General features: G+C 41.6%; 1 protein-coding gene across 1 annotated transcript in view; it reads right to left on the reverse strand.

The window, feature by feature from the left end:
• Window positions 1-19,261, reverse strand: part of LRMDA (leucine rich melanocyte differentiation associated) — a 1,296,919-nt gene that overhangs the window by 1,078,230 nt on the left and 199,428 nt on the right. The gene's annotated exons all lie outside the window — the stretch shown is intronic.

Here is a 19,261-nt window from a genome sequence, read left to right on the forward strand (position 1 = left end):
TGCTAACAGAGAGGCTGCAGATGTGAGTGGGGCCTCTAATTTATTTCCCTCCCTGATTTATTTTCCCCCTGCACATCACTTTGGTATGACAACAATGCATAATTCGATTACACGTGATATATAAAATCATTGCAGCTGTTCAGAAATATTCACAGCAACAGAGTCTCAGATCCACACTCAGCCACAGATACACAGACATGCACATACAGTCAGATTTTGTGAATCTCCTGCTAAAATCACACAGCGAGAGGAGAAAACAAAAAGCCCTTCTTTCTAGTGACGATGTATTTCCAGCATTCCCTTAGTGCATGCTCTGTTGATAAGTTCAGAATTAAGAGGACCTCCTTTAAAAAAACGTCCAGAGAAGGTATAATGGGGGCAAACAGCATTTGGGGGTGAAATGATGGCAATGCAACAGAAAAATGAGCGTGTATACCATTGAACTTTACTTAAAGATGCTGCTGTGAAACCGGGTGCATTTAATTCCCCTTTAAACGCCACGTAAAAGTTTCTCTCCCGCCTGCTCACTCTGTGGGCTACATACTGTGCCTAAGATTAATCCCTCAGGGGTTTTTTATTTCCTATTCTGCCTATCTTTCATCTTCACCCCAGACTAAGCAGATGGATGTGAATTCAAAGTTTTCTGATCTTTAGCACAAGTTATGGAGGGTTATCTTTGGCTGTATATCTTTCCACTGGCAGTGCTCCCTTGGTGATGAAGGATTAACCACCCCAGCTGTCTCTTCCCAGAATGATGCAGTGCCGTGCTCCTGGACACGACAGCATCACTTAATCTTAATGTCCGCTCTCCGAGCGCAGCCGCGCAGGACAAAGCCAATCAACATCAGATGCCACCAAGATGGACCTACTGCTTGGCCCTGGAGTCTCTCACCCTCTCACTCCTATTAATCAACATCATCCAACCCAATCCCAGAGTTCACTTGTCTCAAACCACAGTTAGACTAAGCTGGGGTCCATGTTAACCATCTGAAGCACGTGGTGGAAGGGGGGCAGTGGAAGACAATCAGAGGCGTCAGGAGCACAGCACGCGAAGCCACACCGCTGAGACAGACAGTTCTTCCCTCCGCCCAACTTCCCTCCAACGCCGGCATCAGTTCTGGAGCACTCAACACCTCTTCCCGCGCTGAAATTCACCCGCATGGCATAATAGAAATCATCTTGGATGAATCCTACCTGCCTTTCGGGGACCCCAAAAGAGACGGAAGAAAGACATGTCCATTGACAATCCAACTGTATTAGCTCCCCTTCCCTGAATCTCCACCCCTACCAGCAGCTGACACGGGCAAAACTGGGTCTAACCTTTTTTTACTTTTCGCATAAAAACACTTAGTCTCACCACAGATGGCACAAATGGAAACCCTGATGCTACCCAAAAAAAGTGCCCTGCTGGTGTGACGGATACATCCACAAATACACTTAATCCTAAATCCTCCCTCCTTCTCCTTTTTTAAGTTTATGTATCACAGGTCGGGAAAGCAAAATGGTACTTTCAGGTTTTTCTCTGGCTCCAAGCAATTAGAGTAATGTACCTACCTCCCTTTTCTTTCTTAAGGAAGGGAGCAAAAAAAGCCCAGATCTCAAAGGCAAACGTAATAAAACAGTAAATTATTGCTAGAGTTTACTAAACAAATGCAACCTAGTTAAATTTGGAAAAATCTTCACTTTTGCTTACATTTGCAATTTTACTGCTGAACTACTGGTATTTCTTACTTATGCAACATTAAAATGTATAAGAAATCCTCTTGTGTGCTATATCCAGCATCTACTCTTGATTTATAATACCCAATTTAGGGGGGAAAAAACACAACTAAACCTGATTTAAATCACAGATTACTCTGTAAAACACAGGCAAGGAACTATTCCAAATCCTAAATGTAATTTAAACATATTTATATTTTACAGTGATATATTTTCCCCATTCCTGTCTTATGACTGTAAACTTTCTATAATTATATAAGCAATTTCCCTAAGGTCACAACATTGATCATAGTTATAAATTGCTCAAGTACAACACACAGTGAACGGGTAAAATACATGCTGGACATTGCAAACGGTTTCATCAAATCAGGAGTCGGGTGGGGGAAGACGAGGGACAGGAGAATGGAGATAGAGAAATGGAAAAAAGTAACCAACAAATCTCCCAAGAAGTCACTGCACAATGTCACATCCCCTTCCCCAAAGCCATCTGGAGCAGAGTTTTTACACACTGTCCCGAGTAGGGCTTGGAATAAATTATTTTATGACATTCTTAACCTTCTGCCTATTACTCTGAAAACCACGTGAGAAGGAAACCTGGGAAACAAACTATAGAAGTCATGCAGTTCAAGCACAAGTAAAAACCAAGAAGAGAAATCCTACACGATTACAACAGCCTTTTTTTCAGAACAGTAGTTCTCAAACTGTGTTCCTAGGAACCCTAGGATTACACAGAGGTATTCCCTGGGTCAAGCAGGTGGGATCCAGGCTTCTCACTCCTTCTTTAACCAGAGCAGCTTCTCTTTGATCTGTTTGTTCTCTGGGGGCTTGGTGGAAGAAATATAAGGATATTTGCCCTTATCACTTTGTACTCAACATTGTACTGGAGATTCTAACCAGGACAATTAGCTAAGCGAGAGAGAGATAAGAGGTACTCAAAAAAAAAAAAAAAAAAGAAAGAAAAGAAAAGAAAAAAATTTCCTTCAAAAAAATAGTTTTAAAAGTTATAGAAAGAAAAAGGGGTTTGGAAACTACCACTGCTGGAGATGTCCTAATGAAGGATGGGATCTAAAAGAAGCTCTTTGAGAGCTGTTTCAGTGATTCTGTCAGTGATTCTGGTGTTGGGGGGTAACTCTTCTCTTAATGAGAGAGGATGTGGGCTCTCGCTACACAGGGTGCAAATGGGGCTGCTATCAGGTGCCTTGAATGTCCAGGGTTCCAGACAGACAGGCTGACAGGCCGGCCACCCCTGACGGTTAACAATGTCACACTCCACACTGGGCAGCTGCCTATTTAGGAAGACAGCTGAGACCCAGAGGGGAGGGAGCAATCAGTGTGTGACAGGCACTGCCTTGTTCAATGTAAAATAAACTTTAAAAGACCCGTGTTCTCTGAAAGCTTAGGAATGCAGCAGTTCAAATTTTTCCTTCTCAACATTTTCCAAGGAAGGCTAAGCATGTCTACAGCTCAGAATCCTGGTGCAGCTCTCTGGGTAAACGAAAGAGCTACTAGTGCATGTTACACGTGCTTTCCAGGAGGATGGCCTTTGACAGATTGACGACCTGAAGCAAATGTTCCCCATGTCCCCTTCGTTCTGTACCGCTTCGCTCTACTTTTACTTCTGTTGCCGCTGCTTCTGCATCTTCTTCTCCTCCTCTGTCTCCACTTTGCTACTTATTTACTATTAATGGCTCCCACATAAAGCATATCCGGCTTCCTGCAACACAACAACTTTCCCTGACCAGAGGTAATATTCACAGTATTTAACTGAAATGGCGTGGCCATGGACCAATGGGAACAGAAGCTGGCTTCGGACAGTGAACAGTCATACACAAAGGGGGACTCAACCAATCAAAGTGCTGACAACAGAATAAAGAGAAACAATGCATTCCCACCAGTTAACTCTGCAAGCTTCCAAGTCAGAGTTCAGATCTCCACTCTACCATTTCTTTCTGTAGAACCTTAGGATTACTCAACTCAGCATCTGTCTCCTTCCCCATACCACAGGCAGAATAGTTCCTGCCTGTGAAAGGTAAATGAGTTAATGCAAATAAAACTAAAACATAGCTTAATTGCTCATCAATACAGAGGACTGGCTGCCTGGCTTCTATCTGTGTTTGTCATTTAGATTCCCTGGCTGTTTTGTGGGTTCCCCCATAAGCAAAATCAAAACAGAAAAGCTTTGCACATTCTAGTCTTAAAGGGGAAAACTCCAGCCCCTGGGTGGACTGCGGGGAGAGAGGGGGGAATCTTAGTTGCTGAACTGCAGGTGATAAAGGTTGTACTGCCAGGGTTCTTACCCAGACACAGCAGAGCTGAGGGCTCTTACTGGATTTTTATCACTTGATCAGTTTTTTTAAAAATCACTATCATTTTTTAAAATATACATATAATTCTTTTCACAGCAGAGCTTAATATAATTCATGGGGAAAGAAATCAAAAAAGCAATTAAAATCACCTGTAATCTTGCTGCCCAAATGATGATCACATAAATAATATTTTACTGAGAGCTTACTATATGCTAGCATTGTGCTAAGTGTTTTATTATATTAACTAATTTAGCTTTCATAACTCTTTGATATAGGTAACTGAGGCTGAGAGTGGTTAACTAATTTGTTTAAAATAACGTCACACCACTCCTAAGTGATAGCACCAGGATTTGAACCCAAGTCTGAAACTGAAACTTCTGTGCTTAAGCTCCGTGCGAGATCACCTTCCAGAAATAACAGACGTTCACATTTTGGTCTATTTCCTTCAAATCTTTTTCCTAAGCCTAGAAACAGGTAAGTAGGTAGATGGGTAGTTAGGTAGGTTGATGAATATATGCAGAAAATTCCCACTGAATTACTTAATTTTTTACATAGGATTAATCAATACAAATACTTATGTATTAAAATATATTTCGTCTAGGCACAACATCTACAGTCCTATGAACGTTGAATTTTTCATGTAAGATAGTTTCTATATGGGCACATTTTACAAATCTCAAGCCCAAGTACTTTCCACTTCAGCTTCACCCACTGCACCTTTGGACATGGCTTCTCAAAGATGAGTAAACAGTGTAACACAAACCTACAACCCATGGGTTTCTCAGAAAATAGCAGGCCACGCAGACCACATATCAAAAAGAACTAGGAAAAAACATGAACTTGACAGCATGCAGGGGTAGGAGTTTCTGTACAAATATTTTAACCAGAAAAAGCAGCTTGAGGCATCCCATTAAATGTCACTAATGGCCAACTCTTTCAATCTTTCAAATCAAATGTCTCTTTTTTCATCAATTCCTGTAATTGTAGAACCAGAAACATTCCACTTGGGGCCCATTCTTCATCTCTTTCCTTGTGGGTGCTGGTGGTGGGCTTAATTATGGACACAAATTACGTTCACCTGGCACTTTTTTTTCTCCTCAAGGACAGAGCCTTGAATTCTGTTCCAGCAGGGAGAGCAGATAGATTCAAATTCCTCAGAAAACTGAGCTACAAGACTCTGAAAACAGAAACTACCCAGCAACTGACAACTTCAACTCCTCCAAAGTTATCAAACAGAGGAGAAGGTAGGAAACAAGGCCAAAATCCAACAAGAAAGGCCAAATCCTGCCCTCAGACAGCCAGGCGCAACTCCCAGAGCCTCCCACCCCTGCCGGAAGCTGGCACCTAAGAAAATTAAATAATCATAACTGCTGGCAAAGAGCTCCTGAAAGACAACTCACATCCAGCCTGCCACCTGCCAATTACTGAGTTTGCTAACACAAAACACAAGCATTGCACAAAGATCATCAGAGCCTGTGACCCCTCTTTCCCACTTCCTGGGAGCCACCCCATTTGGTCCCAATTCCTTAGGCACCCACAGCAAAGCAAGCCAACAACTTCTCGCATTTCTCAAAAAAGGGCGGCAAGGAGTCTCATCAACTCTTTGGAGACAGGAAGACCAGCTTTCCACAGTTTTTCAATGTGAGAAATTCCAACTGTTCAGGAATATGGTCGTTTTCTTCATGTATGCATCTTCTTTTACCCTCTTCGGTAACGTTTTATAGTAGTTTTCTTCATATAAGTTCTGCATTATTTCATAGCAAATTAATTTGTAGGCATTTGTTGCTATTATTAGCTGTAAATGAGATCCCATCTCCCTCCCGCCATTTCGCTATATGGATTTTTCTATATATTTTGACTATTTTATATAACTCTAATTAGTTTGTTTTTTGGTTGACTCTGTTGAGTTTTCCAGATTAGCAATCACTTCACTCAAACATAACGATACTTTTATCTCCTCCTTTTCATTATGTATACCTCTGTTTTCTATTTCTAATCTTACTGCATTAACTAGGGCAGTGATTGCAAACTCAAGAGTTCACAGGGCCGGGCAGGTAACTTAGATGAGTGAACCCAGCCAGGGAGGACTTGAGGCACCTAGAGAATGAGGATGTGTGCCTGAAGGTGACAGGGGCCATTCTGCTCTAGCCTCGTGTTACATTCAGGAGGACAGGCCTCATCTTGCCAGATTTTCAAGAGAAGCCAGAGATAAGGATTTTCTGCTGAAACTTACAGTTCTTTAAAAGGTTCAAACTTTTTTTTTTTTTTTTTAATTTTAAACATAGATCAGGCCAAAAGGGAATGCCTGATGCTCAGACTCAGCCCAAGGCTGACCAACCACCTCGAGGTGAGATCTTCCAGAATTTAAGAAAGTGTTGAATTTAAATCATAATAGAAATGGACACTCTTATCTCAACCTTGACTTTCTAATTTGGGCCCACTAAAGAGGATGTTAGCTTTTGACTTGAGGTAAAGCATCTCCATCACATTAAGTTTCTGCATAAAAGCTGGTTTATTGGGAATATTTTATCAGAAATAAATTTTGAATTCTGCTCAGATGATTTGGTTCTCCTTTGACCCTATGTGATTATTTATATTAATAATTTTTCTAAAACTAGCAAAGAAAAGAACCAGAATACTTAAAATTTACTGTGGGAGAATTCACTACCACTTTAAAAAAATGTAAACAAACCTAATTTTTTTTTAACTCCTTAGTTTTATTTTATTGACTCAACCCTTAGTTGTGACTTGCTTTCTCACCCATATTCCAGCAACTTACACTCATCTACCAAAATCCTAGTCATAAAACTGCCACTGACATCATCGGTTTCAAAAAAATTATTCACAACTGGATCCATCATCAACTCAGTCTACACAACCAGTTTCAAATTCCAAAGCAATTCCACACCACAATCCACATCTGTATTCCCAAGTCCACTTTGATACAGTTTCTCAAGCCCACTTTGATACAGTTCACTCTTTGGATAGAGGTTAGAATGACAAATTTTCTGGAAACTGGTTTTGGTTGGGGGGAGGGGGGAACAGTTTTAAATAAAAAAGATGTAACTGGCTTAAGACAGAAAAGACATTCAGTGCATGAATGTAAAAACGTCACTAAACTTGGCTTACAAAATTGTTAATTATGTATTTGACAGTGAAATATCACAAACAGCTGGGGCTAAAGAATACAAACCCACACAGGGAGTGGGTAGAAGCAGGGAAAAATACTCAGACAAACACCATCAAAGGGGATGTTTAAACTCAACCTCCTCTGCTGGAACCACTTTTACACCCCTGTAGTAGGTTGCCTACCTCACCAAAGTTCACAAGCCAACCTCCCCACCTCCTAGACCCAGGCTTCTAAGTACAAGCTCTAAATTGGAAATCCTTCTCCCCCATTTAGGAAGTTGGGCCATAAAGTTTGTGGCCACCAGAGAGAAAGAGCTTGGCCAGAATCTAAAAGAATGTGTGTACTGTGGCTTTAAGAAGAAAAGTCATCACTTTGAGAAGTTTGGTCTTAATTTTTTTCAAAATATGTCAATAGTCTTCATGCCTTGGGAGACTCCTCCAGAGAACCTCCCAGAGCCTGGCATCCCATCTCCTCTCAAACACAGGCTCAAGAGCTCACCACATCTGCCAGGAATCCGATCTCCAGGGGTCCCTCCCCCAACCCACAGGGAGGAGCCAGGGTTGGGAACACTCACATGGAGTTGTTCAGAAAATTCCCACCAGCAGAGTCAGTGAAAAGGCAAAGCCCAAGCCAGACATCTTGGGGTGGGTATGGGGGGGAGTAGGAAGGATCCTGTGACAACAGGAGGTTGGAAAAAAAGTCTAACTCTTTAGGGACCCCTTCAGCAGTCCTATGCTGGAAGAGACACAGGCTCTCCCTACACCTGCTATAAAGGTAACCTAGTTCCCTCCCCACAAGACATACCTAGTGGCAAAAAAAAAAAAAAAAAAAAATCTAATCTTTAATTCCCTAGCACATTTTAACACTTAAGTGACAGTCTGAAGGGTACAAGCTTAGATAAAATATAAACTATTTCCATAAACGTTATACTTTCTAATAAGCCTAAGAGTTTATTAGTAAAACCAACCCCAATAACTCAATCATAGCAAGTCTAAGATGATAAATTTCAAAGTCCAAAGGTTAGAGCCTTCTAGGGGGAAAAAAGAGATAGCGCAACAGTCTCCTCTTATTTTTAAATGGGATGATGAAACATCCGTATTTGTCTGCCTTCAAGGATTTTTAGAAAATGCTGAGAACAACCAGATCGTGCTTTAAGCTTCTCTGAAAAGTAAGGACCACCAATGGACAGCCCAATCACTTCCCCCAATAATCTTCTGCAAAGATTTCCACATCTCGGACAAAGGTTTGACACTGATATTCCCTTTGACTGTATCTCAAGCTGTATCGAAATATAAAAGGCACCAGAGTAACTAACTTTCCAGGGCAATGTATCACGCTTACTCTTCTCCAGGATACTGACCACTTGCGTGATGTGGAAGAGCAAAAGTGGAAAGGTTCCTGATGGGCAGCAAAGGTCTTAGAATATTAGAGGCCAACAGAGTAACAGGGGAAGGAGTCCATACGAGCACACAACACATTATGGTGACCAATACCGATTTAAAAAACCAAACAAACAAAATCATCATCCCAGGCAGCCTAAGAGCAATGTGTCCAGATGCCAGAATAAGGGGAATCAGTTGAGGGTGGGTCAATGGAAACAGCTTTACCCTCCAGAACACCATGGCAAAAACCACATCAGTGCCAGTCATAGGAGACCACTCTATTTTGCAAAATATAAGACTGTTTCATTGCAAATCTATGGAAACAATGTCACAGGAGCCAAGGGCTGTCACTTCGAGTCAAAGAAGGCCCATTTCAGTGCGGCGCTGATGGCCAGCGATGTCAAGGCGAATTATACCCCCACTCGCTGAGAGAGAAATCAAAGTCAGGAGAGGAACATTCAGCGGGAGACACACCCACAGGAATTGGGAAAGCCAGCACTCCCTCCAAGCTGTGCTAATCTATCACAGGCTCAGACAAAGGATGCATTTTTTTTCCCATTGAGAAGTGGACAGGACCACTGGTGGTATAGTTCAAAGGGAGACTTAGGGAGCCGTTCTGAAGGCCAAGACCCACTTTTGCCACATGTGGGAGTGGGAGGGAGGGGGTGTCACCAGACTCAGTACCTGGTGGAACCTGAATATAAAAGAAGGGGAGTAATGAGCAGAAACTGCAACAGATGGGTGCCCAAAGACAGAACTGGAGTTCTTTTTCCAGGTGGCATGAGGTTCCATGAGCTACCTGAGAGCACTGGTAGGTGGTGTAGAAGGAACACACGACTTACAGCGAAAGGCTACAAGATCTTGGGCAAATCACAAACTCTCTGGACCACAGTTCAGTTACAACCCATGAGAAGACTCTGCAGAAACATGGTCTCATGACTAGAAATGTGTTCCCTACGAAGAGGACAGAAGGCAGAGCAAAAGGCAAAACCAAGTTCAAGGAGAAGAAAGGAGACCTTATGCACATTCCAAAGCAACCACCATTTCCATCCATAGATATGAACCCAACATGCAGGTCCGGGAGGGAAGCAGACCAAGGAAACAGACTTTGATAATATCCATAGTCAGGCCTAGGGGCAAACTTCTAATGGGGGAAGAGCAAGTTCCCCAGGCTCCTTGATGTAGAGCCAGTAGTTATTAAAACTTCTGATTCTAAGGATGGAGGCTGCTTAAGTCTTTGTTCAGCCGCGGATGGACAAGGAATGGTAAGTGTGTGCTCATAACTTAAAAGGAAAATGAAGAGAAGGACTACCAATCATTAAGCGTCTTCTGGGCGTTAAGCACTGTGATATACATATGGGTGTGTCTATGAAATCTCGTTTAGCCCACGAGTCACCCATTTTATAGATTAAAAAAACTACAGCTCAGAGAAAGATTATAAAATTTCCAACATACATTTATCAACAGTCATGGCTATTGGATGAGACGGAGATTAAGTCACTAAGAGCCTCATGGAAGATTTCTTCTTGGACTCTGACATCTGTTCTGGAAACCCAGAATTACTGGGCCCTCGAGCAGTTTGAAGAAGTGCCTAGCCACTGCATATTGACTATCCATGTCATCCTTGCCATCTAGAAACCCGGTGATGGAGAAGTCATGTTGGTGTTGGTGTTCTCATCCCTGCCAAAAGCCAGAAAGGTGAGACCTGCCTCTAAAACTATGGTAGTCCTCGAAAGAGCAGGGAGAGGAAGGATGTTCCCCTCCCCCCAACCCCCCCGCAACCCCACCATTCACACAAACACAAACCCTTGTCTGCTGCAGGAGAACCAGCAGATTCTATCTTAATGATGAAAGCCAGAAAGTAGCCAGACCAGCCAGGAGAAAACTGTAGCGGGAGGGGCTACGGGTCTGCCAGCCTCACAAAAAGGGATCATCCTGGGCACGGTCCTTCCGTTAGGCAACTTTTAACTTGGAACATAAAAATGAAAAAGTGCCTTTGTTTAAAACCCTCCTGAAGTTTCTGATCACAATGATTTATGTAAATAAAATGTTAAATTAAAATGTAGGTGTTAATAAAATTACATATATGATGGAATGGCTGTTCTTTTTAAAACTGGTCTGCAATAAATTTTCTAAATTCTGATTGCAAGTGACTCATTCCTTGAAAGCTTTGCCAACAATAGCCAGCAGAGGTCTATTACTGAAGTGGTATTAATATAGCTATCATCACCAATTCAAAGCGGATAATAAAGGACTGACACATTTATTATCATTATTAATTAACAGTTTTCTGAGATGGAATTAAATCAATATGCTGCTCTGATATCATTTTAACTAGTTATGCAAATCAAACATTTAGAGCCCATGAACAGATATAAATGCCATTCAAAATTCACTTCACACTTATTACTGTAATATCAGAACTTTCAGCCTTTCCTAGTAAAAAAAAAAAAAAAAAAAAGGACTTAATGCTCATTTAATTACACTCAGACATAAAGCTTATGGAATGAAAGCTGAAATAGCTGATTAGTTAGGAAGTCGTAGTAAGGCTATAACACTCGGGATAGACAATGAGATGATAATGTGAAAACGCAGGGCTCTGCACAGAGTGCTTCTGGCAGATTCTATTAAAAAGAACAATGACATGTGCAAGAGAATATGTTTTAAGATTACAAAGTTGAGGACCCTTTCTTAAGTCCAGAAAGAAGAAGGGGAAGGGGAAGGAGAAGAGAAAAAGGAAAAGGAAAGAAGAAAAAAAGACAGACTGCGTGTGGGGGAAACCTACAACTCTACAACTCATCATTTATAAGATAGAAAACTGTCAGGTTCAATAGTCCAACATTTCTTCCTAACTAGATGATGATGATGATGATGATGATGATGGTGACGACGACGACGACCACAACGACAGAGCTTTCTTCATGCAGAAGAATGCTACCTCCACATCCCAGCTCTTCTGATCAGATGACAGCAAGTCTCTTTTTAATATAATTTTTAGCGTTTAATTTTTCACTTGCTTGTGTCTTAGCTCCTCAATGAGACGGTAAGATCAATAATGAGAAAGGCCGTATCTTATACCACTTTGAGTCTTACATAGCATCAAGCAAAATGTCTTTCCTTTAGTAGATTTGATGTTTCCTTCATTGCAGCACGTCCCAATGCGAATGGTGTCATGGTCCAATGTTTGATGAAGGTTTTCGCATCATACGATCCTGTGATATTTTTGGAGTAACACAGCTTCCTGTTATATTTTAGGTCTGTTCCTCTTCCTGCCAGGCTCTCCAGGACAGCTACCTGGACAGTCACTGTGTGTCAGAGTTCCCTGCTTCTGGGCCCAACAGGGGCAAGAAAAGATATGAACGGTTTGACATTTACCGATGTGGGTTACTGATTTGCAAAAGCAACCGAAGCAACTAAACCCTGAAGGTTGGTGCGGGGTGTGGATGGGGGCTAAAAATACTTCCAGAGGGATCTCAACAGTCTCCGTGGCTATTTGGGCAATGAGGAGGCTGGTTGAAGGCAGCGATGCCAAGAGGCAGTGTGGGTGACTGAATGACCTTCCAAGGTCCCCTCGGCCCGAAAGTTTTGGGTCTATTCGGGTGGCTGTTTGGAACCCAGCCGGCATATCCACTGTCAGCACCACTGCAGACAGGCAGCAGTTCTGATGGGCGAGTGCTCTGGGGGTCAGGTCACAGCCGAACTTAAAAGGCCCAGAAAGGAGCAGCCTGGCAGTAGGTCGAGTACTGCCTGGGCCACGGATTTGGCTTACAACAGGGAGCTTGAGTGTTCTGCAGACTCTTACTGGGCTTTTAGCAAGCAGAATTAAGCTTGGGCTATTTTTATGAAAGGGACTGGGTTGTTTCTATAGTGTAAATTAATCTGGGCAATACCTAGCTCTTTTTTGTTCCCGCCAAATCATATTCCCATCTTCACCCTGGAGGAGTACGTCTGATCCTCAGTGCAATCAGTTTCAGAGCCAGAAAATGAATAGTACATATACCAACAGAAAACACAGTGCAATTGTTCTCCTGTGACCCAAAAGGAACAACACAAAAAAAGAGAGAATGAAATTTTATTATCCCTTCCACACTTTCCACCCTCAAACTTAGCATCTTAACATTCTTCATGTGCTTCTTAGAAATATAAAGCTCAAATCACAGACCAGTATCCATTATGTTGTGTTCTCTTTGCCAGGGAATCTTACAAATTAAAAATGGTAAAGGCTAAGAAGTTACAACTGTATGCACTTGGATCCTGCCCTGGGCCTGGGAAAATGTATCAATCTGTGTAGTGATGAGAGTAGGGAAATACACAGATAAAAAGGCTGGAAAGATGTATAAGAAAATGTGTAACAGCAATCAACTTAGAGGAGTCTAATTATGGGTGACACCTTATCATCTTTTTTGTGCTTTGATGTATTTTCCAAACATTAACAATGTCTATCCTTCCCCTGAAGGACATTTACTGGGGGCCAGCAACTGGCCAGGCCCTACATAGGCTGCTGAAAATTCAACAATCAAGGCAGACAAGGTCCCTGCCCTCTTGATGGAAATAATCTAATAGGGGAGACAAAATCAAACAATCAATGACCAACATGATGATCTCTGTGTTTTTAAGAAATGAGGATTTACAGAGCCTTTACTGCTACTTAAGATTCTACACACCTTTCCTGGGTCTTGAGGAAGTTTGAAACCTTCCAGTTTAGAGTGCTCCTATCTTCCTAAAATGGGAAGCAAACCCATCGCATGTGCCTGAGGCTTGAGAAATCACTACATTTTCTACTTTTCTGTGGTGGCGGTGCAAGACTTCTTGAATCCAAGACCCAAGCACCTAGGTAAACCATCTTGGTGGTTAGCTGAGCGAGGGCCCTCAACCTGTCCCACTCTCATGCTAACTGAGCTTTAGCGAGTATTCCCCCAAGACAGCTGTGCCTGAGGCCCTCCGCCTTCTCAATCCCACCGATTCTTCTACACTGACTGCACGTGAATAGCCACACACAACAAGCCCACCTGTGGCCCAAACCTTCTCCACCCCTGACTCTCTATCAGCCCCAAGTATCAAGCAAAATTGCCTCTTTAAAGACTTGATCTTTCCAAAAAAATAATCTTTTCTCCCTATCTTTATCTGGAGAATACAGAACTCAGAAGACTGTTACAATGCAGAAAAGCTTTAAGGAAAATTCCTACTTGCTAGCTCCACTCTACTCCCCTCTTCACCCCCCTCCCTGGGGAATTCAATCTCTGGCTCAGGAATAATATGGAAATATTATTTGTGGGTATAAAGACGAATATGTGTAAATGACTCTATCTGAGGATAAATGTTAAAATCCCATTGGGAGGTGAAATATATAAAATACAAGCCCACCCCGGTAGGTGACTTTAGGGGGCAATGGGAGAGGCTGTTGGCAAGGGTATGTAAGCAATGACCACCTGTCAGACCCAACCCGAACATGGTCTTTGACCACTATGGCATGAACCTTCCAGGAGGGCTGGGCAGGTGACATCAGTAAGTGAAGCATCCAGCCATGAGGAAACTACCACCTCAATTCAAGGAACAGTATCAGTGGCAGTGAGTTAGGGGCAAAGCCCAATGATTCGAACTGTAAGTAGGACATCCACCCAAGATGGGACTGCAGAAAACTGGATGGGATTTTCACATTCAACATAGAAGAGTGATCCCTCCAACCCCAGCCTGTCCTCTTCCCCTGTCAGTCAGCTCAGTCCAGCAACTGCCAGGACACACAGGTAGAATGCTGACTCCTTTGCCGTGGCATGAACAGCCCTACATTTCCTCCCTTCCCCCAGCTGTGCGTACTCTATGGATACCCAGGGAAAGCCATGGACAGTGGAAGGCTCTCTGCCTCTGCTTCCCCACCTGCACTGCAACCTGCCAAGCAGTGGTTTTTAGGGCACATCATTAGAAGAGGAGTTACAGTGAGAACACCCACAACTTTATGGACCCTACTCACCCCATTCCTTAAACCCTTTCCAAAGGGCCCTTCCTTTTTAGCATCTTAGCAAGAAGCCCACCCCAGCCTCGAGTCAAAGACAGCAGTCTTCTCTCCTTCCGCAGTCCACAGTCTCCCTCTACTTGGTCTTCAGCTCCACTTTCTCTTCCCGAGAACTTTTCTTTGGCCTCACTGGCATAAGAAATCACTCAAGGTTAAAAGCAGCAAGAAAACCTTTAGCTTGTCAAAGGAGAATGACTGTGGGACTGTTACCACATGAGACAGTCAAGGTCAATTGGTTCTCTCGCCACTGCCACTGTTTAAGTGGAGTTGAGGCTTGTCTGCGTCTGGGCACGAAGGCAGGTGGTAAGCAGTTAAAATAGAGCATCATCTCCTCTTTAAGTTGTCTACGTAAATTAAAAGTACACACTGTACTAAAAAAAAAAAAAAAAAAAAAAAAAAAAAAAAAAAGCACAGTTTAAACTCTAAATTTTCTCCATGAAGTTTTTCTTAAAGTTGGAAAAGATGGGTGAAGATGGGATTAGAGAAGAGGAACTACTGAAGTCTTTTACCGAAAGGAGAGTGAGCAGATATTTGTGTTATTTTTTAAGCACAGAAAGAGAAATTAATAATCAACTATACTTCAATTTTTTTTAAAAAAAATTATATACCAAAAAAAAGAAATTAACAAACTACAGCAGAAGTGGCTTGCTGGAGTTGCTTCCACAGTGCTACAAATTAGAGGTTTTCAGAAGATGAGCAAAGTGGGGTGTTCACCTGGGTGAGTAAGCAAGGAAGATATAAAAGTAGTTTTTAAAAATAGGTGACATCTCCCGCACTGCCTGCAACCCCACCACATCCTGATCTACTGCAATTCTCCCTGGAGTCAGAAGTAAACATCCTCCTGAGATGCAGTGCAGTCAGGGCACTGGTTAAGAACATGGATTCTGGAGCTTAACTTCCTTGATTCAAATCCTGGTTCCCCTATCTATCGCTTAGACAAATCACGTTAACTCTCGGTGCCTCAGTTTCGTCGTCTTTAAAATGTGCTTAACAATATTTCTATCTCAGAGGGTTGTTATGAGGATTAAATACAGTTGGTCCACGTAAAGTGCTCAGAACAATGCTCGTATATGGCAAGCACTCAACACACCATGAACTACCATCAGCATCACAACCATCTTGGAAAGGTCCTTCTCACTCAAGCTTTACCCCACAGTAGCAATGACACCACCATCACTACTGAGTGCCCGGTGTTTGCAGAGCTTCCGGCACTGAGAGTAGCTATATAATCCTTAACACAGGATTATCCTGACCAAACCTACCAATGTGTAAACTTCCATGAATGAGATCACTTGAAAGCAATTTTGAGGGCTTGGTCCTTCGCCTCTTTACATAACCAATTTATAATAGTGGAGCTTTTTTCTGTGACCCACAAGTCTCCTGAGTTGCTGTTAGTGCTGCCTTGGTTAGGAAGCTGCAATATGATCCCCTGACTAGAAATACTAGCATAATTTATTGCATTATTACTCCTCTGAACTGAAAGCAATTAATTACCTGGAGCAGGATGCACAAGTGAAAATTTATCAGAGGAAAGTGATGAAAAATGTGCCCACAGCTTTAAAATAATAGGTGCTTAATGGTTTTTTTGTTTGCTGGCTAATCTCAGGCATCTTATAAACGACTCCAGCCCCGTTATCAGTTGTGAATCCAGTCCCCCCTCCTTTTTGCCCCCCTATATTATTCTATCATCCTGTATCTCCCTTGAGGACAAGAAGAAATATCTAAAATATTTACTTAAAAGCAGAAGGGAGACTCCATTCCTCTTCTGCATGAGAAAATTATTAATATAATGTAGAAATATGTGATAAAACATATTCCTACCTTTATCGCCCACGTTGGTAGCACAAATACATCTACTTGGCTGAGGTCTCTCTTTCTCTATCACAGCATTTTACATTAAAACTTATAAAACTCGGACTCCAAAAAAAGATGTTCTAAGGGACATACGTACATTAACTCTTCTTTTTTTTTTAACATCTTTATTGGAGTATAATTGCTTTACAATGCTGTGTTAGTTTCTGCTTTATAACAAAGTGAATCAGCTGTACATACACATATATGCCCATATCTCCTCCCTCTTGCGTCTCCCTCCCACCCTCCTGATCCCACCCCTCTAGGTGGTCACAAAGCACCGAGCTGATCTCCCTGTGCTATGCGGCTGCTTCCCACTAGCTATCTATTTTACATTTGATAGTATTTATAAGTCGATGCTACTCTCTCACTTCGTCCCAGCTTACCCTTCCCCCCTCTCTGTGTCCTCAAGTCCATTCTCTACGTCTCTGTCTTTTAATTCCTGTCCTGCCCTTGCCCCTCAGAACATTTTTTTTTTTTTTTTAGATTCCATATATATGTGTTAGCATACGGTATTTGTTTTTCTCTTTCTGACTTACTTCACTCTGTATGACACACTCTAGGTCCAACCACCTCACTACATATAACTCAAATTCGTTTCTTTTTATGGCTGAGTAATATTCCACTGTATATATGTGCCATATCTTCTTTATCCATTCATCTGTCGATGGACACTTACGTTGCTTCCATGCCCTGGCTATTGTAAATAGTGCTGCAATGAACACTGCGGTACATGACTCTTTTTGAATTCTGGTTTTCGCAGGGTATATGCCCAGTAGTGGGATTGCTGGGTCATATGGTAGTTCTATTTTCAGTTTTATAACAAACCTCCATACTGTTCTCTATAGTGGCTGTATCAACCTACATTCCCACCAACAGTGCAAGAGGGTTCCCTTTTCTCCACACCCTCTTCAGCATTTATTGTTTGTAGATTTTTTGATAATGGCCATTCTGACCGGTGTGAGGTCATACTTCATTGTAGTTTTGATTTGCATTTCTCTAATGGTTAGTGATGTTGAGCGTCCATTAATGTGTTTGTTGGCAATCTGTATATCTTCTTTGGAGAAATGTCTATTTAGATCTTCTGCCCATTTTTGGATTGGGTTGTTTGTTTTTGGATATTGAGCTGCATAAGCTGCTTGAAAATTCTGGAGATTAATGCTTTGTCAGTTGCTTCGTTTGCAAATGCTTTCTCCCATTCTGAGGGTTGTCTTTTCGTCTTGTTTATGGTTTCCTTTGCTGTGCAAAAGCTTTTAAGTTTCATTAGGTCCCATTTGTTTATTTTTGTTTTTATTTCCATTTCTCTAGGAGGTGGGTCAGAAAGGATATTGCTGTGATTTATGTCATAGAGTGTTCTGCCTATGTTTTCCTCTAAGAGTTTTATAGTGTCTGGCCTTACATTTAGGTCTTTAATCCATTTTGAGTTTCTTTTTGTGTATGGTGTTAGGGAGTGTTCTAATTTCATTCTTTTACATGTAGCTGTCCAGTTTTCCCAGCACCACTTATTGAAGAGGTTGCCTTTTCTCCATTGTATATTCTTGCCTCTTTTATCAAAAATAAGGTGACCATATGTGCATGGGTTTATCTCTGGGCTTTCTGTCCTGTTCCATTGATCTATATTTGTTTTTGTGCCAGTACCATACTGTTTTGATTACTGTAGCTTTGTAGTATAGTCTGAAGCCTGGGAGCCTGATTCCTCCAGCTCCATTTTTCTTTCTCAAGATTGCTTTGGCTATTCGGGATCTTTTGTGTTTCCATACAAATTGTGAGATTTTTTGTTCTAGTTCTGTGAAAAATGCCAGTGGTAGTTTGATAGGGATTGCACTGAATCTGTAGATTGCTTTGGGTAGTACAGTCATTTTCACAATGTTGATTCTTCCAATCCAAGAACACAGTATATCTCTCCATCTGTGTGTATCATCTTTAATTTCTTTCATCAGTGTCTTATAGTTTTCTGCATACAGGTCTTTTGTCTCCTTAGGTAGGTTTATTCCTGGATATTTTATTCTTTTTGTTGCAATGGTAAATGGGAGTGTTTCCTTCATTTCTCTTTCAGATTTTTCATCATTAGTGTATAGGAATGCAAGAGATTTCTGTGCATTAATTTTGTATCCTGTTACTTTACCAAATTCGTTGATTAGCTTTAGTAGTTTTCTGGTAGCATCTTTAGGATTCTCTATGTATATAGTATCATGTCATCTGCAAACAGTGACAGCTTTACTTCTTTTCCGATTTAGACTCCTTTTATTTCTTTTTCTTCTCTGATTGCTGTGGCTAAAACTTCCAAAACTATGTTGAATAATAGTGGTGAGAGTGGGCAACCTTGTCTTGTTCCTGATCTTAGAGGAAATGGTTTCAGTTTTTCACCATGGAGAATGATGTTGGCTGTGGGTTTGTCATGTACGGCCTTTATTTATGTTGAGGTAAGTTCCTTCTATGCCTACTTTCTGGAGGGTTTTTATCATAAATGGGTGTTGAATTCTGTCGAAAGCTTTTTCTGCATCTACTGAGATGATCATATGGTTCTTCTCCTTCAATTTGTTAATATGAGGTATCACACTGATTGATTTATGTATATTGAAGAATCCTTGCATTCCTGGGATAAACCCCACTTGATCATGGTGTATGATCCTTTTAATGTGTTGTTGGATTCTGTTTGCTAGCATTTTGTTGAGGATTTTTGCATCTATGTTCATCAGTGATATTGGCCTATAGTTTTCTTTCTTTGTGACATCTTTGTCTGGTTTTGGTTATCAGGGTGATGGTGGCCTCGTAGAAAGAGTTTGGGAGTTTTCCTCCCTCTGCTATATTTTGGAAGAGTTTGAGAAGGATAGGTGTTAGCTCTTCTCTAAATATTTGATAG

The sequence above is a fragment of the Eubalaena glacialis genome, chromosome 1 (assembly GCF_028564815.1).
Source record: "Eubalaena glacialis isolate mEubGla1 chromosome 1, mEubGla1.1.hap2.+ XY, whole genome shotgun sequence".
Classification (NCBI taxonomy): domain Eukaryota; kingdom Metazoa; phylum Chordata; class Mammalia; order Artiodactyla; family Balaenidae; genus Eubalaena; species Eubalaena glacialis.